A 19699-nucleotide genomic window follows, 5' to 3' on the forward strand; every position below is an offset into this window, starting at 1 on the left:
TAGGGAGATTTAAAGAGGAGCCAGGCCTTCACCAGTCCCCTGCCTGCTGTACAAAACCTGGCAGCTGTTGGAGGAGGGAGTTCCTTTCACGTATCAAAGAAGAGTTGTTTGTATGAGTGGACATATTCATGTGCCCACCTCCCCTTTCCTGAAGTTGCCATTAATATGCAATGGCATGGGGTAGATTCATAATTTTGTTTCAATTAAAACAGGTGGTGTGAAATTATTTCATTTTGTAGAGAAGCCAAGGACACACTGCCTGTTTGGCCAGATCCCTCCCTTCCTATGTGAATTAAAAATTGTTTTCTGTTTTCTTTTGTCTAGAAGGATGGGTGTATGTGCATAACTGTCCCACCGAGGCAGGATGGAAAAAGTCCGTTTAAATTTTTAAAGCATACACCCGTTCCATAGATTGCTCACCCTGGAGTAAGCACATTTATTACCCCTTACGCCCTCCATTATATTAATTTAGAAGAAAGAAAATGTCAGACTTTGACGATTAGATTTCCTATTTAAATGGCAAGTGCATGGGGTAAATATTAGGGCATTTCTTATTGCCCTTTCTGGGAGTGGGAAAGGAGGGGAAAGGAGGAGACAGGAGCCCTTTGTGACTGTGCTTTTGCCTGTCAACAGTTACCTGGTTTTTTCTTCCTGAAGCTCTCACTTGTGTAAAAACAGATAATTATAAAGATACATTTTTGTCTGTATACATATACATCCACAGTTTATGGTGTAAAGCTGCTGTGACCCTGTCAGGGTCAGAGTCTGACATGGATGAACTTGTGCCATCCACTTTGTGGGGATCAGGACTGAGTCTGACACCAAGCTGTACGGCCTGACTTTAGGGATATATGCAGCAATGCAGTGGAAAGAGAATGTGGTGTTCAGTCTGTGTCTTTAAATCTAATACTCAGAAAGCTATTTTCCCCCTAATTCCATACAACTAATGCTAATCCATGCTTGCGGGAGTGGGAAAGATAGAGGAGAGGGGACAGAAATTCCCCTGGCAAACGAGGAGGCTGCGTTGGGCCCGCGGGTTCCCTGCCAGGCCGAAAGCCCCTCCACGGCCCCCCAAGCCGATCCTGCTGGTTCGAAGCCCAAGCCACGGGCCCAGATCCACGGTGGCGCCGCCGAAAAGCATCCCTAGCGCCCGCAGCCTCAGACCAGCCGAGGAGATTACGCGGTCCAGTCTCCGGGCTCGGTTCCCGCTGCGCGGCGGCCACTCTGATTGGAGTTTCCCAGGAGACCGGTGGCGGCGCGCACGGGATGCGGCGGGATGCATCGGTCCGGGGCTCTGTGTCTCTCCTCTTCCCGCTAGTACCTAGCCGGTGCAACCCCGCCCGGCCTCATCCCCTGTGCCCTCTTTCCGGCCGCGTGGCTGCATTACCGCTGTGAAATGTCGTGAGCGGTAACCTCTAATTAGCACTGCCCGCCGAGGAGCCGCCTCTGGCGGCAGCCAGCGCCCTCTTCCCCCTGTTTCGAAGTAACTGAGTTACTATCGCGACTGATGCGCCGCGCCGGTGTGTTCCTCCGACGAGGCAGGTTCCAAAAAAAAAAAAGGGGTCGAGGTCTTAAGCAGTTACGAAAGCCCATTAATGACATCGTGCATGGACATTTAAACTTGTTGTAAGTTGCAGAAAGGATTAAGAAGAAATCACGCTGTGCGGGGCTAATGATACCATCTTGGCTCCGCAGCATTGTCAGGTGCAGCTCAACCCGCCTGCAGTGGTGACTGCCCTGCGCCCCTCACTGCAGTGTCATGTCGCAAGAGCTGCTCTGCATAGGCCACTAAAAGGCTCTTTGGAGGGCCCTGCAGTTACCTGATACTCAAGGTGCTTTGCTGTTACTTAAAAATCCATAACCACCTGCCTTTGAAATTTCTGTGCCTGGCCTACACCATAAAAACACGTTTTAAAAGTGGTTTGTGCCAGAATGGTAAACACTCATATTTAATGTAAGAAAAATCATGGAATGCACTGAGATCAGGGCAAAACTGATCTTTCTCCTCCAGGTGTAGATGCTTTGTTGCCATATTTCTCAGTTCCTTCAGCTCTTACTTAAATCTGAGGCATAGAATCCTAGAATGGCCTAAATTGGAAGGTACCCACAAGGATCATTGAAGTCTAGCTCCTGGAACTGCCCAGGACAGGCCCAAGATTCACACCATGACTAACAGTGAATGGGTATTCATTCTTCCTAAACATGGATGGTTTAAATATCTATGCTGAAGTGCAGTGTTTGACAAGAACCCAGATCTTCTTCATTTGCTAAATGACTATTATGGCTCTGATGGTACTGTGAGGTGAGTGAGCAAGGTTGCAGAAGGGAGCAAGATCAGCACACCCATGTAAAAAAGAAAGTATGGAAACTGCCAGTGCACAGGAAATTGTGATAAGGAATCACCTTCTGCTTAGCCTTTTGACCTCCAGTTTGTACCTCAGCATGGAGAAAGTAAAAGCCGGGTCAAAATGAACTTTGTGAGTAAATGACTATGCAAGACAGTCAGCAGTTTGTCTTCTTTAGGGTCTTATAAGAGTTTGTTGGGAAAAATTAATATTCTGTGCTTTAGGTCAAAAATGGGTAGGTCTATTTTTGACTCAAATAGGAGTAACATTTCACCTTTTGAAAAAGAACCTTTATAGTCTGAATGGATCATTTTCCCTTCAGAATAAACCCTATGTCAGTGAAGAGGGACATATAATAGTTATTTAACTATGATTTTTTAAAAAGATATCTCTTCAGTTACATTTATTCTGTTAATACTGTCAGTTGTCTGAAAGGGACATTAACATAAAAAATACTCCAGTATCATTGTCATGTAGAATACAATCTTTAAGAAACAAGATTTTAGGGTGTAATAAAATAGTACAATTATCATCAGATTAAGACTACTAGCTTCATGTAATTGGAATCTAACATACAGTAACTTTGTATGAGAAAGCTGGAGTCAGTAACAGAAAACCTTCACAGCAAGGATGGTATCACACATATGCAGTTTCCTCTCACCTGTCTTAATTCAGCAGCAGTTTCAGCTAATTCAGTTACTTTTACCTATTCAGTGGTACATCAGAATAGGTAAAACTAGCTTTCTTTCATATATACATATATATATGAATTAATGTCTTTAGCTATTTTCTGTCACAGAAAACAATTGCTGCTGTAGCATCTCAGAATTCACTGTAGGTGTTTAGGAAAGTACAGGCTGGTGGTAGTACAGGCTGAAACAGAGCCAGAGATAATTCTTCACTTATTTTTCCACATTAGATAATTGTTTCAAAATAGACGATTTATACCTTCTTCTCTATGGCTGTAATTGGTATAAGCATACATTGTAGAGATTCCTGTTCAGCTGAGTACTTGGGATTTTATGAGTTACCAATGTTTTACCAGTGGGCATAAATATATTTTTGGGAAATTTATGAATATAAATTTTATGTTTTCCTTTAAATTCCCATAATTCTCATCTGGCTGGGCTCATATAACAGCTATGTAGATCCTCTTTTATGTACATGGACACAGTTGGCATATGCAAACTTGTGACTTTGAATCTGGAAACCTATGATCTGTGTCATCATTTGAATCGTCATGAATTGAATTTACTATGTTCCATCGTATCCATACACTCTACCTCATTTGTCTCCAAAAGATCTTTTGCAGCCTAGTTAATTTTGTGATTCTCTGAGTCTGTGACTTCATGTGCTGAGGGAAGATCCATAGTTAATGCAGTTGCATAGTACAGATCCTTAACACAGTTATCAGGAGTTAGTCACCTCTGTCCCCAGTCTGTGAGTATTGACAGTACAAAAAACTTCCATTTCTTCCCTGCATTGTCCTTTACCACTGATGATTGGTGGGATAGACTAAACTACACAAAATCAGGTAGCCATTTAATGAAATTGTAATTAATTTGACAGCTCCCACAGTAGCTGGAGGAGAGAGATTCTGGGATGATACTGTAAATGACATTTAAATTTAAATTTTCCTCCAGTCTTGCAGGAATAATACTTTATTTCCTATAGAATGGTTTAATTCCTAGTCTGTGTTCAAATATTTTCTTAAAATAAAACTGAGAAGAGAAAGCGATTATTTGCTTTCATCTTTTAAAAATAATTCATCATATACAGCTATGTAGTATATTAACATCTTGCATAGCACTGTATTATTAAGTTAATCTAATGCCCAGAGTCATTACACACATTCCTGGATGTCCTTCTGATATCTCTCCAGTCCACTGGATTTTGAAGTGCAATTATGTAATTTTTTTTACTGATAAATAAATTTCTATAATTGTAGTTGAAATACCACTGAAATTCACAAAACCATTGCATCTAAATAATATATTACGCATTTCTTAATTATTTATCAAGACTAATTCAAAATAAGTGTAGGAAAAAGCATACATTTATTTTTAAATAGTACCTTTTCTGTACCAGGTCAAAAAATGTTCCACATATCAAAAGAGAGAGAGAACAAAGTTTCCATCCTTAAATGTAACGAGTTTGTTTTGGATTAATAATATTGCAACAATGGTGCCGTTCTTACTGTGAACTTGCAATTAATTATAATATATTTTGGCTAATCCATAGAATTTCTATTAATAGGAAGACAAGAAGGGAAGAGTTAATATGGGTGAAAGGTGAGTGTATGTAACAGTAAGAGGAGAACAGCAGTTTTAACATACACTGAGGAACAGTGAGGAGATGGCAAGATTTTAGTGGCTATGGATTTAACAGGGAGTGTTAGAGATACATCAGTAATTGCAAAATTAAAACAATGGGTTACATGTGTTTTCAAGTCAGTATTCAGTGCTAAATGTGTAAAGCCTCAATAAGCAGCATGGTGGTTATTAGAAGCACTAGGCTGTTCTGAGGGGTACCATTTAGCTATACTTGCAAAACAACTTTATTTTCAGTCTCACCCAAATTTTAAATCTAGACTGGGTCCTAATCATCAGATAGAAATCATCACAGGCATCATCAGATCTCAGTGTACACACAATAGTTTTTATTTTCCCTTTTCAGAACAGACCTTTATCTGGCTGCTAATGAAATACAGGAGACTGATTGCAGAAAGCCTGCAAGGGCATATTTACTGTACCAGATATAGCAAGCCCCATTTGGTGCATTAGCATTTAGTCATTTTATGCAAATTTAGTGAGAAAATTACTCCTGTATATGATTTAATATGCATCAGCGATAACTCATAATGTCCTTATAAGAAGAAAGAAATTAAAAATTCATTAGAAAACTAGACTAGTGATGCTACATGGTTAAAACATTATTAAAGCATATTTCAGTGTTTTGCTTACACTAGTGTTCTCATCATGGTGCCACCATTTCATGACAAAGAATATAGACGAGAAAACATTCAACTTAAAATGTCTGCTGGCACACATCACTGGATTTGTATGTCACTAAACAATGAACGAGCATAGCCTTGAATACCAACTATTTAATTAGCACTTTTGCCAGCCATGCATAGAAAACAGCTCATTTACATGTGTCATGCTTACTGATTATTCCCACAAAATCTACTGGGGTTTTTTTAATGTATATTGCATTGCATTTATTGTATGCCAACACAAGAAAATCAAAACATCTGTTATTATCTTAAAAACCTTGAAATTCAGAAATAGAATTAAAACATGTAAAGTTTTATTTCTCTTCTACATATATTTTAATTATTTAATTTAACCTTAAGTGTGGCATAAAAGACTGGATGCAACTAATAATTAAGAACTTCAAAGGGTAACAGAAACCCCCTAACAGTCTGCAGTTTAATTAAAGGCTATTATTATAAACCTCTTGAACATGGAGCTACATTTAATGGCAAGTGGTGACTTGTAAATGCTTCATTTGAAAGGTACCACTCCTGTTCTAAACACTGTTGATAGACAGTGCTGTAAATTCTCCCAGCAAAAGTCTCCATTTGGTGCATAAATGGGATACATTTTTAAAATATTTCTGTCACTTCGAAAGTATACAATTTTGAAGTATTTTGCTTAGAAATAGTCACATGTTTTGCTCATGTCTCTCAACATCTGCAAAATGAATAGAGTATCATTGAAGAGATGTGCCAGTTCACAGAAATGAAAGTGAGCCATTTGATCACATTTTGCTAATAGCATACAGTAATACAGCATACATTCCCTGACTGTGAACACAAACATAAGGTACTATATATAACACAAAGGCTTAATTTCTCAGTGAAATTTAAAACATTAATCCAATTTCATCTATGGAAAAGTAAACTTGTGTATATTTTATGAATATGTCGCAAGCAGTATATGATCAAGTATATCTGGGAATGTAGGCTAAAAGGCCTATCAAATAAAAACATGTTGTACTGACTCCCAGTCATTGAGCCCAATCCTGTAAGGTGCCTGCTTTTCAGGCAGTCTTATTGTCTTATGGTGTCTTTTAAATTCAGCATCTCCTATAATTAGGAGCTGCTAAAACAGAGTTTCAGGTTCACCCTATACAATTGGTATTTCTCACAAATGGATACAATCTTCTATGTTTTCACTTTTAAACTGGATTTTGATCTGGTTTTAATATGTTTTAATGCCTTAGCTCCCTCAGGTGAAGCCCAATCCTGTGTCTAACTTGCCACAAGTTACATAGTGTTAAACATCAAAAGATATTTGAATTCTCAGGCGCAAAATGATGAGTTCACCTAAAAATGAGCTAAAGAACATGCACTTTTAATGTTCTAATAATTAAAGAAAATAATCATGATCCCCCCTTTCCCCCCCCAAAATAGCTTAAATAATTACAGACACTTTAGTAATATTAAGGAATTTTATTATCTTGGTCTATGAATACAGAATTTAAAATCTGAATTTACTTATTTACTAATAATTTGGAGTGTGCAAAAGAAAAAGCTCATGCTACTATATTTGGAGATACTATAGAAACTTGTGGGAAAAGTAAATGACTAAGCATAATTAAAACAGGTTAGCAATATTTTATGGAAACCACAATGTAAGATTTAATGTGTTAAAAAAAAGGTAATGAACATATGAATGGCAAAAATATCTGAAACACAAATAAATATTCAATAGATACAGATACTGAGTAATAGAAAGAGACCAAAGGGTAAAGAGAACAAGTTACAGGGATAAAATTTGACTTAAAAAGAAAAAAACAAAGACAAAAACAAAGTTAGAAATAGCAGCAATGCCTTATATGCAGTATATGTAAAAGCATCCTGTTGGGAACCCATAATTTTGACATAGGAATATTAGACTACCTAGAATATAACTCACCATTAAAAAAGACCTATGATAAATCAAACTGAGAAGATACAGAGAATAGAAGAGGAAAACTGGTAAAGTAACAAAATGGAGGCATTTCTTCAGAAGAAAAGCTTGCGAGAAGCGACTAAGCTAATGGATGATCAAGGGAAATATGTGTGGGTGCTTGCATAAGGAATAATTCCAGCAACCAAAGGCTTGCATTATGTGGGTCATTTTTTGTATGCACTCAGAGTTTTCTTTGACATTAAACAAAGCCTGGCCAATAAAACATAAAACACAATGTAACATGCTGATGTGATGGACTATGTACCTAGGAAAGGTAAATAAGAATATGAGCACAGGAGATCATTGTCTGAGTATCTGAAAAAATTCCTAGTGAGGAGGTGGATGGTGGGTTAGATTGAAAGGAAATAATGTTAACTCCATAGCCTGAGCCCTTTAGACCTGGAGTGAAGAATACTCCAGAGAAGTTACTGCAGGTTACAATCCTGTGTTCTTGAGAGGATTGACTAGATCACCTCTTAGATCTTTTTTTCATCTCTAAATTTTTATGATTAGGTAGTTATATGATTCAAGGTGATGCTTTTGCCTAAGGGTAAATTTTCAAATAAAATGTTTCCTAAAGATAAATGTGGATAGTTCGTCTGCATACTCATTTTGAGAAGCACACATAATAGACACTTACCAAGATAGTGTTTGCTGCCCTGACACCATCACCGTAGTAATAGGAATACAAACACTATCTTGAAATACAAATTTAAAAAATCAGAAATTAAAAGGGTTGGCTTAAGATGCATAGCTTTATGCTGAAGATCCCAAAGGTCTAATTATATTAGATATTGGCACATTCCTTTCATTTATTTGACATAGGTAGATATCTATTGCCTTAGCCTTTTTTTCACAGTTTCCTGTAATACAGTGTGTGAATTATTCCTTTCTGTGAGCGTGTTACAAATATAGCATATTGCATATGATTATATTATGGTCTATAGCAACATGCTTACAAATAAAATGGTCAAAAAATGTATCTTTAAATTTTTGTGGTTTAGACAGCTTGCACTGCCCTTTAAAGACGCTTGCATCTTTCTACTGAAGTCAATGAGCGATGTTGGTACTATTGCAAAATCAAGATCTCTTTATGAATGTCTGTAGAACGTTAAAATTACTGAGTGTCAAATAATTTATAAGTTATTGTCTTTGAGTAGACACTGACAGAATACCAGGCCAGGTTACTTTCAGAGGGGCCTGCCCAGGTTTCATCCTTAATTTTCAGTTTGAACATGGCATGAACATTCAGCCACTTTGTTCAATAAGAAGGATATAGTTCAGCCTGCCAAATTCAAGCACTTTGACAGAATGATATGAGAGCTGATTTGGTGTCTCTGAGTTGTTCTCTATGTCTTACTGGCACCATCACTGCCGTGCACCATTTATAGTCATATGTATATACATATATCTATATCTATATCTATTTTTCTATATTTATACACATATATATATGCACATATATATGTAAAATATATATACTATATGCAATATAGATGATACTTTATATACAATATAGATGAACTACCTAGAGAGCTTTTACTCCAGAGTAGAATTTCTTTGTGTCATTGTTTGCTAAATTAGAGAGAAAAAAGACTTTTCAAAAATAATAGAAATCATATTTTTAAAAAAATGGGGTAAAAAAGAGCTGTCAACACCAAATCACAGAATCACAGTATCAGAGAATATTCTGAATTGGAAAGGAATCCATTTTAACTTTTTTTTTTCCCTTATAATTTCCAATAGTAACTAGGTATGATGAAGTCAGTGGGTTATCCTGTATGTTTTCTTACATGGTCTTTTTTGCTCAAATACTGCCATGCCATTTCATGATGCCAGCTATATCTTGGTGTGTATTAGATGTCACAAAGGGTTGGTGCAAGTGTGAGTATAGCCTTGACATGATCTGTCTCTTGCAGTTTATCCACAGTCCTTTTCTTGCTTTTCTTTTCTTAGATATTCTGTGCTTGCTGTCTTTTCCTCCATACCAGTGCAGAGGAGGATTTGGCTGTCAGAAGTAAACACAGAGAGCAAACACATATTTGCTGCTCTTGGAATGCGAGCTTTGCTGTCCTTTAGGGCAACTAAGTGAGAAGAAGAGCTTTCTGCAGTGGGGGTATCAGTGTTAGAAATCAGCCTTTACAAACCAGGACATTGCCTGACCTACTGACTTTGGTTGTCCCCAGTGAGGTTAATAGAATTAATTCATATTTGCCATGATTTAAAATGAGAACAGAATCAAACAATTTTTATTCTTCCCTCAAGTTTGCCAGCCTGTTTTGCTAAAAATAATACCACTAATAATAATCCTTCCTGCATTTTTGCAGTATTTAAATAAGAATTAAGGTTGTAAAGTTTGTTTTCTAGGGCCAACCTAAGTATGGTAGGGGATTGCAGAAGTAAGATTGTCAAAAAATAGGCCCGTATATATTATGTACATCCAGTTTCCTCTGGTTGGTTCACTCTACCAAAGAGCAGGAAAGGATAAGTAGTACTTATAGAGGAAAAAATGTGCAGTGATGAATAAAATTAGAACCTCTTCAGCCAAACAGAATATAAAGCATTGCAAAGCCAAGAATAAACATTTTACAGCAATTGAAGATATCTGCACAATAATTTACAATAAGAAGTCAATTTTATTATAATTTTGCCGTGAAGACTCATTCTACTATGTATTTGTGAAATTTATTTTTCATAATCTAGGTTAAAGCTCCAGATAAATTTGTATTTAGTATATCATAGATTTGGGTAGAAATGGATTATTACAATAAAGTTTGTAGAGTTTTGGAAGTGTTGTTCCAAAATGCTACGGTCTGAAACTTAGTAAGTAAAGAAAAAGGTCTTTTTTTTTTTCCTTGAGTAAATTGAACAAAATGTCCTGATTTGTGGTTATACCTCTTCAAATTAGGTATAAAATGTGTGTATAAATTAGTAATAAGCCTTTCTGTACAATAAGTTTGGGGCAGATTATAGATGGATAAACTATATTTTAACAAATATTTCACAAAACAAGCAATTTAGTCTTTCTCACAAAGGCAGAAAACTTATTGAAGGAAATAACATCAAATCTCCCTTAACCAGTTAAGAATATGGGAAGAATGCTAATATCTTTTTAAACTTGTCTTTGTATGATAATTGTGATGTAAAATACTCCATAAAATGTAAATTTCAAGTAGCAATGGAATAAAATGTAGAATTATGGAGTATTCTAAAATATGAAAATGTGATCTGTTGATCTTAACTCATAAATCAGGATGAAAACAAAACCCTTTTCCTATCTTTATTTGCACAGATATTGCAAGTAATACAGCATCCTTACAAAATGCTTAGCATGGATGTCTGTGTATGTGAGGAATTATATGTGTAGTCTCCTATGTTTACATTAATGTAGAAGATGTATAGGTATACATATACAGAGAGAAGGCACTTCATATATCAAATTCTTCATAAATGCTTATTAATAATAAAATAAGGTACACTTGATTGTGAAGCTCACTACTTGGAGGCTTTTATTATTTTTTTTTAAGAAGGGTGATCTCTCAACTCTGCAACTGTCTTTCAGAAGACCTTGAGAGATGACCTTCCATCACCAAAATTATATGTCTTTTTAAAATTTATTTTCTATATATTAAGAAAGCTTGAGGGAATTATTGTTCTTTCAAAATATTTTTTTTTTAATTTGAAATTCTCCATGAAGGACTTAAATGGACATATTTTCACTGGGAAATTTATCATTTGCCATCAGCTTGAGTCAAAAATGGGCACAACTGAGTTGGTGCTGCAGGTATCTAACTTGGACTTTATTTATACACATATAATTAAGGAATATTCAGAATTGTTTACAAATAAAGGTTTTTAGTATGCTTTAAATGTGTACATCTGCTGTATTATTTTGCCAGAATGAATCTTCTGTTTAGACATGGCCTCGAAGCACAGATGGATCAAGAGCATATTCAGCACTGCTTAGGAACTAATTTGGACCTTGCTCTGATTTTATGTTTTATCATTCTGAGTACGGGAAACTGCATTTTTTTTCTATGTTATCTTCAAATTTCGGTGACAACTCTCTCTTCAGTGAAGAGTTCTATAGCAATTTGCCAGCTAGTAGTATGATGACATTAGACAAGTAAAGAAGTTGAAAGCAGAGCAACTTGGAAAGCAAAATAAATTTGAGTCAATTACACACGAACATTTTTACTTAGTTTGAGAAGTCAGGTGATTTCAATAACTAAGAGACATTTTAAGAAGAAGTGTCTTTGACTTTTGGATTAAGAGCTGCTAGATGTAAAGTTTCAATAGATTATTTAAGAGAACTATGGAAATCTAAATATTCCTATTAATGGTCCCAATAGTTTGGTATGAGAGAAACAGTTGTCCAACTTAATGTAAAATTAGGAAGCCTTAGGGTCAGTGTTCTTCAGTTCAAGTATTCCCAGAAAGCAGAACTCCTGATTTGCATTGGCAGTTAACTCCTAGTTAAATAGATCATCTTCACTAAGTTTCAAACAAGCAAAAGCTTATGCAAGCCTAACTTGTGTGTCAGTGTCTCATCTGATCAAAAACTTTATTAAAATTCACCAAACCTTCTTATCCTGAAATTCATTCCAGAGAAGCATCTTTGGAGATCTTCTGAATAAAATCAAGAATTATTAGATAAATGTTCATTTAGAAAGCAATGTACTCTCCTCTAGATATTAGTTTAGTTAAAATTAAAATAAAATATTTATCTGCAATGATTATTAGAAAGGCCATCTGCTTTTGGAAAGCCTAGATACTACTTATTTTAGAAAAACATGATCAATAAATTGAATAAATCTACACAGACTATTTTTTCTCCAGTGAATTTCAGCAAATTTATTGAAGCAGACAAGGAAAATTCTCAATCTGAAGTTACTCTAAAGCATAGCTGACCTCCAGGCAACTGGTAAAATGATTTTGTACTTCATACCTACAGTGGTGGTTTTCAGAACTATAAATTTTTTTGATAATTTTTTAGTAAGGATCACAACTGAAATTGGATTTCAGGGTAAGGGTGACAACTGTATCAGTAACTTATATAACAAAAAAAGTAAGTGCTGAATCTCCCTGGCACTAGGGTCAAGCACTGAATTTGGCATACCTTCACTAAAAGCCTATATCAGTATAACCTTTATGCCAAGTCTATCCAGGAAATTCATCTTCAAAAACAAGAATCAGAAAGAAATTTTCTTAAGAATCAGTTTGGGGTGCATTAGACTACCTTACTCCTAAGTTTGACCATTTAAGACCAGTCCCATATTGATCTGTTTTAGTTCAATCTTGATGGCTTGACTGAGGATTTTACGTCTTTGTAAGCAAATTCTGAAATTAAGTCATAGTAAATGCTTTATACTTTTTAAAATGGATTCTTTCTCTCTCACTCTCTTTCTCTCTTTTCTCTCTGTCTCTAAATTTTAAATAAAGGTCTGTAATGAAGGGAAAAGAACCCAGCCAAATGTGGTGTGCATAGGTTAGGCAGATCAACTGTAGTTCTCAAAACATTCATGCTCTTGTCAGGTTAATTCCTGCCTCCCCTTCTCCCCTCAGGACCAAGCAAAGATACACCCCTACGAAAGCTAACTGCCTCTGTGATATGCTGGTTTTAACAGAAGCTGAGACTGTTCAGCATCTTGTAGTAGACACTCAGCGGCTGAAAAACCATCATTTCCTTTCTCAAATGCAGGGGAAAGAACAATAAAGTAAAATCTCGAGAACCAGTCAATGTTCCCTCAAGGAAATTTCTTTTCTGACCCAAATCCAGCAATCAGTGAAACTTTGTGTAGGACATCAGGAATTTCTGACAGAACAACCTGCAGATAAAACCTGACTGTTCCTTTCTGAGGTTTAATACCAATCTCCACAAAACCAGAATAGATCTGGAAAACAGGTAAGTGGGAGCTTTTTAGTTGACTGCCATCAGTGGAGCTGGGATATGCTTCCATTTTCCATCCAAGAATCTCAGTCTTCTGACAGGGCACCTCGAAGAGATTCATGTGAATATGAGCAAATACTACACAGTGGACAATCAGTCACCTCTGTTACTGGATGGTCAAACCTCCCATCAATCTGGGAGACCTTAGATGGTGCATTCCCTATGTAGGCAGAAAGTGGGGGTTGTTTTACAACTGAGTCAAGTTTTTAATTCCTGATCTTTTCTTGGTGCTGAACCCTTTATCCTAAACACTGCACAGAGATATGCACTCTTTTTCTATACTGGGCTATATCCTTGCCCTAACAAGAAGGACATGCTCTTTAAGTTTTAGTTTACTAGATGAAATATGAAAATAACCAAAGAATTCTGCTTTGCATTTGTGATTATTATTATACACAAATTCTGTATGTCAAAAAAATGGTCCTGGACGTATAGTAAATGTCAAGATTTGTATTTGATTTGCTTTTTGTAAATATTGTTGTAGTTTACTAGTGAGCAATGAAGTGGCTTTTCTATCTCCTAATTATGAAATGTACTATGTCAGTATCTAAACTCTTGCAATATTGATGATAAAACAATCAAGCACAGAACCTAAATGCTGAGCTGCAGGGTAGCAGAAAATACCCTGGATATTTGCTATATGTGGTGCTATTCTGCCTTTTACTGAAGGATTCTTCCTTTCACTGGGAACAAGCATTGTGTCTTTGTTGAATGAGGCCAGAAGAGAAGAACATAAGAATGGAAGTGCTTAAGAACATATCTAATGGAAAAAAAAAATTACTTTTGAAAACTTTCATGTCTGCTGAGGCATTTTGATTTTCCTCAGGAAAAAAAAAGAAACCACAATTTTGGTCTTACTGTTATTAAAACATATCTCTCTGCATTATAATATTGTTTCATGTTGTTGAAGGTGAGGTTACTTCTCTCCTGTCTAACCAAGTTCTACACATGTCATTGTAGTTGCATAGCTGAAGTGCCTGTACACCAAACAATCTTGTATGTAAAGGAAAATAACAGTACTGCAAGACTTTTAAGGAAATGTGTTGCAAGATTTGCGTGTGGGAATACCTGATATTACAATTCGACTTTAAAATGCCAAAAAAAGAAATAATGCGAAACTTACTTTTTTGATTAAATTCTAGAACTTAGATGATTTTGCAGTTGCATTTGTGTTCTAGAAACACAAACTCTTATTTCTCACAAAGGAAATAATCAGAAATGGCTTTAAATGACAGAAAGAAATCAAAAGGAGTTGAAAAATTATGACAATTCAAATGATAATTGAGCATGCTAGTTAGCATAATTAGTTTAACCTAGGTATAATATAATAAATGCTAAATCCAAGAAAAAAAATCTCTTTATTGCAGTAATACCTGGAATACGACTTCAAATTTAATTTCATTGTGTAGACATATCCTTGCCTAAGTTAATCAGAAAGCTAAGCACCATTTTCCCATTTTTTCCAGTTCCTCAATTTACATATTCACTTTTATCAGTATGGACAACAGAATTAAGTCAAGACTGGTGACTAGTGTAGAAAAAATGTAGCTGAGTAATAAATTCTATTATGACAATGAGCAATTTAAGCAAACCCATTGATTCCTCTGCTCAGAAAGTTGGCAGATTCTCAGCCTATGCAAACAAAGAGCTAAGAAACATTACGTCTCTCTTGATTTTAAAAAGTGATTTTAGTCACCGTCAAGTTTGGCAATATTTTCTGGTAGTCTGTAGTGAAAACTGAAATCAAGTCTGGATTTCTAAATTGCCATCTATTATTCTATACAGATAGCATACCCAGTAGTGCAGACCTCAATTTCTGCATTAGTTTTATTTTTTTAAGCTTACATCCCTCTATTGATAACATTTGATTCTCCCTGCACAGCACTTCTGTACAAAGAGCAGAGTCCCTATATTTTTCAATTGAAAGTTTGAAATTGCTGTGGCCATTTTAACTCATTAAAAGAGCTTGTTCTGAGCCTGAACCTAAATGATAAAAAAGAAAACAAGTATCTCCAAGAAAACAAAAGCAAGCAAACTAACAAAGAAAAAATGCCCCCCCGCCCCCCAACCCAAATATCAACCAGAAAAACCACAAAATAAATCCTGCTTATTTGCTTTATCAGGTGACTTAATACAGTGGAAAAATATTGTTGGAAACATGCTCACCTAAGACTGCAGTGTACCAATCTAAAATAATGAGAGGAATTATTTTTCCAGTTGAATCACAATATTTTGTGAAGCTTTTTTCAATGTCTGGCATAAAAGAAAATTATAGATATTCCAGTTCAGGAGTAAATAAAAAGATTTAAAAATTTGTTGCTTCTGGATATATGTTGTGTCAAAGTTTAATTTCCAAATTAATCTTTCAAAGGAGTGGTTTAGGTATTCTAATATTTCTTCCACTGTATTTAACTCAGTATGTGGAAACTAGAAAGATCATTTTTACATAACGGTGATTTTTCTAACTTTACCAAGTATCAACAGATTTTAAAATTTAAAAATTAATCTCAAAAATGAAACTACAATGTACTAAAATCAGCATATATATCTATCTATTACTAATTTTAAGCCAATTTCTAAATAGTATATTAAAAAAAAGTGGTATTTTTGAATAGTTAACAGAAAAATACTGCAACATACAATATGAAAATAAATGTTGGTGAATGTGATATTGTCAGTGGTGTGACAGTTGTTTGAAATGAAAAGTACGTAGGAACATTTAAGAATGTAAATTATACCTCTGAAGTAATAACAATTGAAAAGGAATACTTGATAATTGCATTCCTTTTTTAAGCATGAAATGTATGGAACAGAATGTAGCAAAACTCTCCACACAGATAATTGATATGACTTTGTTTTTTCTGTCTGTTTCTCAGTTCACTTATAATCTGATTGTTTTTCCCTATGTACCTGGAAAGTAGTCAAAAGCCAAGGAAAATGCATATGCTTCAGTGTTCCACTTTAGGAGCTCATGCAAAGCCTCCAATTTTGAATCAAGGTGTCATTTATTTCTTGACTTTCTCAAAGACTTTTTCTCTCATTTTGGGTCAAATTGTGACATGGATTTTTAATCAGAATTAGAATTTTCCACTCACTCTAACAGGAGTTTCTGCTAAAAAATCAGTTACCTGGTCAGGATACTATGAGATTCCTGCAGAAGAAAGAATCTGATGTCTCATAAAAATAGGATGATGTGGTAGCAGTATGAAAGTTGGGAAATGAAAGAATTGATAAAAAATGATACACAGAAATAGAAGCCAAGCTAAAGGCAATGTTTTGGCTGTTGGGTCTTCTTTAGACCGTAAGTGAAAAATTAATATTTTTCTATTTCTTCAGCCAGAGCAAAGCCTCAAAGACTTGCCTCCGATCTAGTTTTGTACTTTAGCGTATGTTTTAAAAAGTAGAGGAATATTGCTGGGGGAAAAGTAACAGAGCAGATCAGAAGAAAGCTGCCATTATTTTTCGTAAGTAGACAGACTCTGAGAACTATACATGCAGAGTTGCTCTAAATTCAGTATTCTGCCCAGGGACACTGCTGGTGAGTAATTAAGACTGCTACTGGCTTAACTAAACCCAATTCTAGACCTAAACATTCCTCTAAATATCACTGTCTCAACATTTCCCTAGTGATAGTGTTTCATGCAGAGGACCTGTTTCAGCCATCCTGACTGTCATGGTATGGTATTATGTGCACATGGAGTTTAATTGAGGTTAAAAGGCAAAATTCTAATCTCATCTGTACAAGGGGTACATCTTGAGTAAAGCTATTAAGTTCAGAGGAGTTACTTTAGATTTACAGCACTGTAAGTAAAAGCTAATAGGGTACATTCACATACGATTTTTTACGCTTGTAAAGGTTACATGCTTGAGCACGTAGGTTTTCTCTTAAATTGGCTTTTGTGTCCCATATTATATCCCTATATAACTTACATATTCCTGTAAGTTAGTGGTTTATAATTCATATATAAATGCAAACACTTTAAAATAAGATGTCTTTGAATCTGAGGAGATACTGTGTGGAGAGGAATAAAAATATTAAGTTTTTTTCCCAGGTAAGGAATGGCACTCTATTTCTTCTCAGGGAGGTCTTATATGGACTCACCCCTGTAGTATATTTTCTAGCATCCTTTGCTAAAAATGGTTCTGTCTTTGACAGATGTGGCTTTAGGCATGCAGAGGTTGTGACATTCATAGGCATAATGCATGAAAGCCTAAAAACCAGAGGATGCATCTTTCCGATTCCCTCAAAATAAAGTGAGGGAATCACACTGACTTTGTACGGGTATATGCAGACTTCAGAAGAAACCAAAACATTACTTTTTTAGAGTTATAGTAATGGCTAAAAAACAAAAATACTTGGCACACTTACCATGTGATCTATTCACAATATTGAACAAACCTTAACTAATGTATCAATAAGATAGGTGATTTGACAGGATGTTTTTCCACTTAATACAGCTATGTCTTTGGGTTAAAAAAAAGTATATATACAGTATATGCTATTGAACAAAATGTGAGAGAACAAAACGCAGCTATGAGTGTTTCCATGACAAAAAATATACAGTGTCATGTGGAAGGCAAGATAAGGAGGGGCCCAGTGGCTTAGGACTATTCTATCTCCTCCTAGGCCTAATTTGTTTCAGTTAGGTTGACTGGAAATCTTTTTGTTGTGTGCTAAAAGGAGCCAATTTTTTAAACTGAGCATAATGTTTTATAGAATAAAAAGGACCAAAGAAAAAACCCCACCAACACTCCTGGAAAGTAGGGAAGTGACCACTTTGAAAGCATGAGACAAAATATTTTGATAGATAAAGAAATCTAGAGCAAAATAAGAAGTGAGATTTAAAATCTCTAAATATAACTGTATTATAAATTTTTGAGATAACCAAATATCTCTCACAGGGGAGAGTGTCACTGGCAAGGGCATGAGGATTACAGTGGGTTTACATTGCAAACAAGGGAAGCACCCAGAAAATGCTCTGGTAGGTAGAAGTGGAAACTAACCCAACTGGCAATGAACCAGAGTTACAGAATGATAACGTACATGTAGCTGACATTCAGAGCTGTTTTTCAAGTACAGTTATTAGGATTCCAGGTTTTGGAATAAATAACCTTGAACAAAAGAAACTGAGGAAAACACCATATATGTATTGAATATCAATACACTGGGGACTAAAATGAATGGTGCTTGCTGAAATGCATATGGCCACCTGAACAAGTTTCTTAAACAAGAATTAGGCTTTGTTTAAGTATTGCCAGCTCTGAAAATGTATTTTGCATTGATTTTTTACTATTTATTTATAAAATGTAGAGCATAGTTTTTCATAGAATCACTCTCAGTTTAAGTTTGAGATGCTTTTGTGTTTTTTCTGATATTAAAATTTTACTTAAAGATACAGATTGTTTTGGAACGAACTGTAACTTGTACCCCTCATAATTCATGTCAATTCTGCCTATCCATTAATGTCTTAAAGTAACATACTAGCACACAAACTCTAAAGCAGTGTTATAGTCATCTCTCTGTTATTGGGGTTTAACTGCTCCTTTAAGTAACCTTGTTCAAATACCTGTGTATAGTTGCAGGAGTGAAATAGTCATGGGTGTTATGTATAAGAACTCCTGCCATAGAAAGCAAGGCAGACTGCACTTAATAAATGGGATAATTATCAAAACCTGAAAGGAGTATTTTAAACCGGATGAACAGAAGTGGTGTTTCTTAAGTTAAGGTACATAATTAAAGTGTAGAAGTCACTTCCAAAAGCAATAACCAGGATGACACTCCAGCAAAGTATTAGATATTCTGTGACAATTCAAGTAGCCACAGTTACGTTATATGAGAAGTCAGCTGCATACAGATAAACAACAAGTCAAATAACAAAACTTTTCCTCTGGACGGGTAACTTCATCATGGGCCATTTCTATTTTTAAATTATTTTTATTCAGTTTAGATAATGCTGGCCAGCCAAAGAGTCAGGACGATCCAATCCAGGATATCAACTCCAATTCTTTTTGCTACCAGATACCTAATTCCCACAGAATTAATGGAAATTACATGTGGGACAACAGTGATTAAAAATTCTTTAGGATTGTGATTAAAGGTTTTGTATGAAAAAAAGCCAAACAAAAAAAAATCCTTAGAGAAGCTGCATTTTTATACAGAACGTAAACCAAGGTGGTCCTTCAGTTCTAGAAACTGAAGATATCTTAAATTTGATGATTTTATAGGACATCAATAATTGTATAATATTAGGGCTGCAGTGTTTTAAACCTCAAAAAATATGATTGAAAAAAGGCTTCCTTAAGTTACTTTCAAGGTATTCTTTCTTTAATATGGCTACTTATTAGATCAAACATTCTACTAGAATTTAAAAATGAAGATTTCTTTTTATCTGTAAGCGTGTTGTAAAGGCATAAAGCCCCTTGTTCTGTAAAATCTGATGTAAGCT

The sequence above is a fragment of the Corvus cornix genome, chromosome Z (genome assembly GCF_000738735.6).
Source record: "Corvus cornix cornix isolate S_Up_H32 chromosome Z, ASM73873v5, whole genome shotgun sequence".
In the NCBI taxonomy this organism is placed as follows: Eukaryota; Metazoa; Chordata; class Aves; order Passeriformes; family Corvidae; genus Corvus; species Corvus cornix.